At 45.9% G+C, this 7,770-nt stretch overlaps 2 long non-coding RNA genes across 3 annotated transcripts; one reads left to right on the top strand and one right to left on the bottom strand.

Moving 5' to 3' along the window:
- Window positions 1-2,127: 2,127 nt before the first annotated feature.
- LOC124651442 lies at window positions 2,128-3,936 on the top strand. Its single transcript, XR_006987408.1, has 3 exons — window positions 2,128-2,276; window positions 2,872-3,007; window positions 3,545-3,936. It is a non-coding gene; the product is annotated as an uncharacterized LOC124651442 (long non-coding RNA).
- Window positions 3,937-4,792: 856 nt separating this feature from the next.
- On the bottom strand, window positions 4,793-7,481 carry LOC124653239. 2 transcript variants are annotated; one of them, XR_006987840.1, is made up of 3 exons: window positions 7,325-7,481; window positions 5,197-6,019; window positions 4,793-5,080 (listed from the first exon to the last, which is right to left on the bottom strand). It is a non-coding gene; the product is annotated as an uncharacterized LOC124653239 (long non-coding RNA). The 2 variants fall into 2 exon arrangements; XR_006987839.1 differs by lacking the exon at window positions 7,325-7,481 and having other exon boundaries at window positions 5,197-7,293.
- Window positions 7,482-7,770: the final 289 nt, after the last annotated feature.

The raw sequence follows: 7,770 nt of genomic DNA, 5'->3' as shown, positions 1-7,770 counted from the left end.
CATATTTTTGGCTTAAGTCATGTTTTTCGGAAAAGTCTCCCCTTTTGCACGAGGTCCTAATATGCGTATATAAAGGTGGTATAATAAAGGAAAACCCGAATGACACATGAAATTATAGGTAATAGCTATCATTTTATGCATAAAATTTTATGCGCGACATCGAAATGACATATAAAATGATAAGTGATAGCCACCTTCCAGTCCATATTAACAGTTAGCTAGGACTTATGAGTCGCGAGTGTTCTTGGAGATGAGTGGCTCATGTATTTGGCCACTAGTAGCTAGTATTTTAGTTTGTGCCACAATTCATTTTCTTGTGAGAACATAGAGTCCAAGTATATCTAGTCAATGTATGCATGCACTCTTCTCTTCCTCTTCTTCTACCAGACGTGTGTGTGAATTCCACATTTGCACCAACAATGGTTCATGCAATCATAGTTAATGATTTTGTATCCCGACGTGAGCCTTTACTAAAATCTAACGTCATCATATGTAGTTCATGCCCGCATCGATCCACCCCCTTTTGACAAACCAAGATGCCTCAACTCAAACCCTCACATGATGAGAACAGCCTCAACACCATGCTTCAACGTAGGCGATTGTTGCTTGATTCATAATCAAGACTTCCCTATATCGAAATCTACAGGTAGGGAAGCTTGGAAAAAATTATTTGCTCTAGTTTGTCGCGCTAGGTAAGAATGAGTGCAATCAGAACACCTGCCTCTTTTTCTATATCTCTTTTAACTGGGAGGTGCGGTATTTTTTTGTACCACCACCTTGTGTTGGCCACACATTCTCTGGTTCATGCTGACAACTGCCGACATGGTAATACTTTGACCACTCGATCGACCCTGCTCGCCTGTCCCGATTGGCCATTATATCGATCGACCCCACCTACCTCGATTGAATGTTTGACCATTATCGCCTATAGCCCGGACCAGCGATGCCCTCGACCATCCTGATTCCTTGACTATTTGTAGGTGTTTCCGTAAAAAAAAAGGTCATTGGGTTCACCGACACGGTCATATGTGGGGGATCATGTACGGGAGATAGAAAAAAATAGAGGAATATATACTATGGTCTTTGTTTTATCAAATAAAATTGTCTACAAGAGGAAGGCACGTTTCGTCTCATTCACGGGTAACCGTTGCCTCGGTTAATGCATGTCAGCGCGTCTACCTCGCATGGGCCCCACTTATTTCATTATCTCACCCCTTCTTCCTCGTGCAACCCTCTCTCTCCCCGTAGAAATCTCTCCTCTGACTACGGCACGACGTCCTCTCCTTATTTCACAAAACTGTACTTGCCGGTAGCAGCGTGCTTCAGCGTCTCCTCTCAGCCCTCCTCCATGAACCAAGCCAGAGTCATGACCTCGCTGGAAGCGGCGCTCGACGCGGTAGCGGTGGCGCCAACGGAGGTGAGGGGCATAACTTATGGATGGGTGTGCTGGCCGCCGTCGTCGGGGACAGAAGCGGCGGTCGGAGTTTAGAGGGATGGCTGGGGTGGCGTAGGATCGACGGTGGGGAGATTAGAGCAGAGCGGGGGCGGTGAGGCGCAACGGCAACACGGTTGCCACATGCAGAGAGGCTGGCAGTTCAATTGGAGGCATATCCATGTCTACAACTCTACATGTCTAGTCTAGAACTAGAGTAGGCATGCACAATAATACAGTATTATTTTTCCATATAAAAAAGAGAAGTTATAGCCGAATTTTGGTTTTGGCGCCTAAAGTTGTTGGATTTGGGCCCAAGCAGTGGACGAACATTTGGGCTGGCGAGCGCGTTGGATTTGGGCCCCTTCGTTGTTCATTCTTCCCAGTCCCAGGATCCCACCGACGGGCACCATCTCCTCCCCATCCCGCCGCCGCCGGCTGATTCCAGTGAGTCCTTGACCCGCCGACCACCGCCCCCTCTCTCGATTCTATCCCGCCACAAACCCCCGCCTTGTCTCCCACGTCCAATACGGCCTTCCCTCCCGCGTCAGATCGAGAGGGCCGGGGTGAGCGAACCCATGGTGGTGGCTTTCGGCGACGTCAGTGAAAGGGGGCCGGCGGGAGGGGCGCTCGAGATCGCAAGTACTGATTTACTTTGACGGTATCTTGATCCTCAGCTAGATCTAGCACGATTGCAGATTGAACCATTGTTTCTGATTCCTCACTCGAACTGGCAACCTGCAGGTGTCGGTGAAGGAGGGCTTTCGTAGTTCGTGCAGTTGCTGAAACAAACTGTTTCGATCCAGTCTCTGATTCACAGCCAACAAATCAAGAACCATGCAAGGTTTCTTCTCTTTTCCTTGCTCAATAGTGGCAAGATAATAAATATAGTCGAGTGTGAATTGTGCTTTGTTGATTCTGCTAAGCAATGTGCTCTGTTTGAGTTGGTGCGTGCGAAATCCCAATTTAGAAATGGCTACTGGATTTACTACAGTTTGCGTGGATTTGATCTTATCTTGCAGTTTGAAATTTAATTACTTATTTATAGACATTGATGTAAAAATAATCTGGACTATGTATGTAATTTAGCCACGAAGCTCATTTTGCTTTGCAGATATCAGGTTGTATTCTAAGTCTGTAGCTAAAGTGCTAGCTGAATCCATTGGCTGTGCAGTGGCCATCTAGAGCTGTGGCTAAAGTGTGATCCGGCCATGGAGCCTTCGATGATGATGCTGGTTTAGGTTCAGTTTTGGAAGTTGTGTAAATATGACTTGGTCATGGTTGATCAAGTTCCTGGTTCCGTTAACTTAAGCTCCAAAATGCTCACTGTATGTGTGAGTATCAAAGAAAGACTTTGGATAGTGTCTGCTTAGTTGCAATAGCCGTGTGGTTTTAGTCCAAGATGTAGCTAGTGTCTGAATTGTGTTATCTGCATGCAGGTTATGCTTTGTCCGATGCAAGGGAGGGCTTGATGCGGCTCCTGCCGATTCGAGCCCCTTCTCCAGGTCGTTGCTGCTGCTGCTGCAATGTTTTATATAATGTGCTGTTTCAAGTCTTTGTCGAAAATTCTCTCAGGTGATTCCCTGGGTTCCCCTTTGATGCCCCGTGTACGGCCATCGCCGTTGGACTTTTAGGAATTTTTAGTGCTTTGCTGGCACTGGAATGTGTCGGTGAAGGTGTAGTTGATCTTGTCAAAATTTAACATACTAGTTGAATTGGATTGTGTGTTTGAATAGAGCGTCATGTATGCACATTTACTGTTATTTGAATTGTGATCTGGATGTCCAAAAAAGGGCAAATGTCTTTGCGATTTTTTTTAACACTATCGCTAATTGAACTTCCGTTGATTAATTAGCTTAAGTCGTAGCTGCTGTGAATTGGAAGTATTTGTCTGCCGCTGGTAATAGTGTCAGGTTCTAGCGCTTGAATAATTTAACTATCTTGATGGTACCCATTAAATTACTTGTAGTGGGCCACTACAATTTATTTGACCAAGTTGGCAGTTGCAATTTGCTGCCACTGCTGTTGTAACTATTTCTTGATATTTCATTGGCATGCCTGTAAACATGTGATTGCTGGCACACTAAATAAGCGTGCACATTCTATTTGCAGGACGGAGACGCCGGTGCTGGAGCTGGCCACATGAGGTAGCGGTGGTAGCCTTGTTCCTCTGTCTCGGTAGTTTAGGTGAGCATTACATTTGTCTTGTCTAAATGGACAGCGCAGTTGGGCCATGTAGAGCCACGGCTAAAGTGTGATCTGGCTATGGAGCCGTCGATGACAAAGATGGTTTCGGTTCAGTTTTGGCAGTTGTGTAGGTCATGGGAAATCAAGTTTTGTGGTTCCTTTAACTTGAGCTCCAAAGTGCTCAGCGGATGTACCTTGCATTTGTACATTATAGATAAGTGCTCACTGGTGATGTATGGGCGAGTCGATCAAGAAACGACTTTAGATTGTGTCTGTCTATAGTTGGGGTGGCCGTGTGGTTTTAGTCACATGGGTAGTAGTGCCCGAATCTCCTGATGCCGATTCGAGCGGCGCCGCCATCCACGGGGTGGGGTGGTGCTGCTGCTGGTGCAGTGTTTTTATATATATAGTAACAAGCCCGGAGGGTCGTAATGGAGCGTGTAATCGTTTCCTTTGCATGTGTGCAAGTGGTGGTTCTTTAATTGACGAAGTTGAATCTAGAATGTCTCTAGAGCTGCGTGGTTTAGTTGAATCTAGAATGTCTAACACTGGCCGCTCGATGGTTATTTTTACAAGCAGAAAAGAAAACAGCGCGACGTATTATGCGCGTTTGTTGTTCCGTACTAGGCGAGAAAGCCAAGAGAAGATGGAAATGAAGTGGAGCTAGGGTTAAAAACGGAACGGAAACGGATGGAAATATGTCTTTATCGTTTTTGTTTCCGCCAATCTTGACGGAATCGAAAACCCCGGAAACGAATATGGAAGACAGCTCATACACAGGTGCGACAGGTCGTCCATTGGCTTCGCGCGCAATACCTTTTATTCGCCAAGTCTCGTCAGGAAGCTCCTGAAGCTCTTATACCTGTGCTGTCAGCTGTCGTAGATCAAGTGATCGAGCTTCGAGCGCGCGCGTCAGCCAAGCCAATGTACCACCTGTGCATGCCACGACTGTCTCGACCTGTCCACCACAAAATACATTTGCAGTCTCTGTAACGCAAGGATGGATTCAAAACCGCTGAAACCACCCAGCTCCTACGCTCGCATTACCCAATTAATTTGGCTTCCTTTTACTACTCCCTACCGTATCATCATCATTTTCTTTGCAGACGGGGCAGAGTAGGTGCAGGAAGGTAGATACAGATGATATAGATATGCCCAGCTGAAGACCAAATGTAAAGGAGACCAAATGCTCGACCTCCACAAATATTGCTATGCTGTAACATTGCACAAGTCAAATCCCAAAAAAGAACTGAAATAGGCACAAATCCATAATTAAACCACAGAAATGGATACATCATCGCTTAGTACCAGGACCATGTTACACAGCTACCAAAACTATACCTAAACCAGCATCGTCCTCATCTCCTCGATGGCACTTCAGCCGTGCCTATAGATGCCAACTCTATATCACAGCAGGGGGATACCCACCTAAACCACCGCTACCAGCTCCGCTTCTCAGTCCTGCAAATAGAATGAGCATGCTTAATTACTGCTAGCAATCACGTCTTCACAGGCATGCCAATGAAATATCAAGAAGTATCTTCCGGTTCAAAGGCGGGATTAAACCAGAAACTCACCTAAACTTCGCTGCCTACCTTCCGCATACAACTTCTGGTTCCACCAGGTGGAGACAATCAGCCTCCGCTTCTGGTTCCACCAGCTGAAGGTGCAAGTGCTCATCTCCAGCATTCAGAAAACGGCACGTCAACCTGTTCACAGTCAAGGATATCGTGTAAGATAAGCTCGTGGAGCCATGAAAATACTCAACTACCACACAATACCATGCAAGGCACAAATCTTTGATCTTGTATACGCCAAACCAAATCAAGGACAATCAGTGGCAAGAAAGCATATAAGGACATTTCAGTCTAATGTCTCTGATTCTAAACTCACAGATGCAGCTTCACTTCTTTACAGAAAATGAGACGCCTCAATCTCATCTATTACAGGAACACCAACAGAGTAGGTACAGCCACAGGTAGCTACTTCATTCTGTGCAGGTAGCTAGCTACAGATGATATATATATATGCCCAGGTCAAGACAAAATATAATGGAGACCCCAAATGCTCCTGAAACTTATGCTATTCAGGACCTCAATAGTATTGCTATGTTGCAACATTGCACATCACAGCAACTTGGTCGAAGCCCAAAAATACACATACAACTGAAATAGGCAAGATTCGTAATGAAAGCGTCAACCAAAGAATCGGTTAGAACAGCACTTAGTGCCAGGACCACGTCCTGGTTACACAACTACCAAAACTGAACCTAAACCAGCATCGCCATCTCCTCGATGGCCGGATCACACTTTAGCCGTGGCTCTAGATGCCACTGTATATCACAGCAGGGATACTCACCTAAACATACCTAGACGCATATAGAGGAAGAAGGCCACTATCCTGCAAATAGAATTTGCACGCTTTTCATTAGTGTCAGAAAACACATGTTCACAGGCATGCCAATGAAATATCAAGAAATAGTCAGAGCAGCAGCTAGTGGCGAAAATGTGATGATAAATATTCACGAATAAATTGCAGTTAATGACAACTGTCAACTTGGCCAAATAAATTGCAGTGGCACCTACTTCATCACCAGCAACAGCCAAATACTATCGATTCAAAGCCACTAAGAGTTAAACTTACTAAAACACTGCAAGTTTAATTAGCAAGTGTTCAAAATTCAGCCATGATCTTTGCCCTTCTCTGGACATCCAGACCATAATACAAATGACAGTAGAGTACATACAGCATGCCTCTAGACATTCAAACATAGTACAATCCAATTCGACTAGCATGTTTAACGTTGACAAGATCAACTACACCTGCAACCACACATCCCAGTACCAGTAAAACACCAAAAATTTCTTAAAGTCCAACGGCTCAATGGCCCTATACAGGGCATTGACTCGATGGCTAAAACAGCTATTATTGGAAATCAAGTTCATGATCAACTATACATATTCGGAGTCACACGAGGGAGAGACAGACTACAGACTACAGAAGCAAGATAAATGATAGTTCTAACCACTCTTTGCTACTACCTCTGTCCATAAAAGGATGTCGCGAGTTTATCTAAATTTGGATGCATCTAGACACATCCGAATTTAGATAAATCTCCGACAGCCTTTTATGGACGGAAGGAGCAGAATTTATCTCATACATACAATGCACTTCACATATACATTTGCTGGAAATGAACATGGACATGGACAAGTGAACCCAATGCTTGCAACAACAAAGATAACCAAAGATGTCACAATTGCATCAAAGTAACTAATATAAACATGCTGATGGACATGTACAGGTGCAAAGGAAAACATGCTGTTATTTGGTTTACTTGTTAATCCTGGACATCAACCAAAGAATTAACTTAAGACAACACCTGTGTATGTTATACCTCTCATGTGAGTAGTGTACATGGTTGCAAAGTCTGGAATAGTCCCAGATTAAATAGGAAACAAAATAATGAGAGCTTGTGCGTGTGGTGGCAGGTTACTAGTGGCAATGTGCACGCTGTAAAGCATTCAGTTCATTTAGTGTGCATTAGTAGAGACATACATACAGTAGCTAATAACTGGATCCCAGGAGCATAGTCGATCTAGTTGGAACAATCAGTCCCAAATCCAACAAGAAATTGAACCGTGGAGCAAAGCAGATTAGGAAGATAGAGCAGGGAAGATTGGGGGTAAAAAAAAAAAGGAGCACCTTTCCCGTGGCAGAAGGACGTGGTTGAGGTCGTGGGGCTCCGTAATGGAGAGGCCGTCCCCGTCCTCTTGTTGCGTCCAGTCGCAGGTCCGGCCGCTCTACGCTCCAGACGGCGACCTCTGCAAGGACGGGTCGATGCGGCGGCGGTTGATTGTGCATCGTCTGCCTGGACGGCGAGCCGGCAGGTGCGTTGCCTCAGCGCCGTGCGTGGTGGAGGTAGGCGCCCCCGGCGGATCTGGCGGGCACCTTGTCCTGGCTGCGGATGGTGGTCCGGGCATTCTCGACGGAGCGCCGCGCACGGATGGCGAGGAAGCCCGGCGCGACGCCATCCTGGTTCCGTCGCCGCCGGCGCTTTCGGGGTTGGGTAGGGGTTAGGGTTTGGTTGGTTGGTTGGTTGGGACGAAATGGAATGGATGCGATGCGAGTGACGGAAAATTAAGTCGCTA

The sequence above is a fragment of the Lolium rigidum genome, chromosome 5, assembly GCF_022539505.1.
Source record: "Lolium rigidum isolate FL_2022 chromosome 5, APGP_CSIRO_Lrig_0.1, whole genome shotgun sequence".
Lineage (NCBI taxonomy): Eukaryota > Viridiplantae > Streptophyta > Magnoliopsida > Poales > Poaceae > Lolium > Lolium rigidum.
Note: the sequence above shows the minus strand (reverse complement) of the source record. Positions and strands in the feature narration are given on the sequence as shown.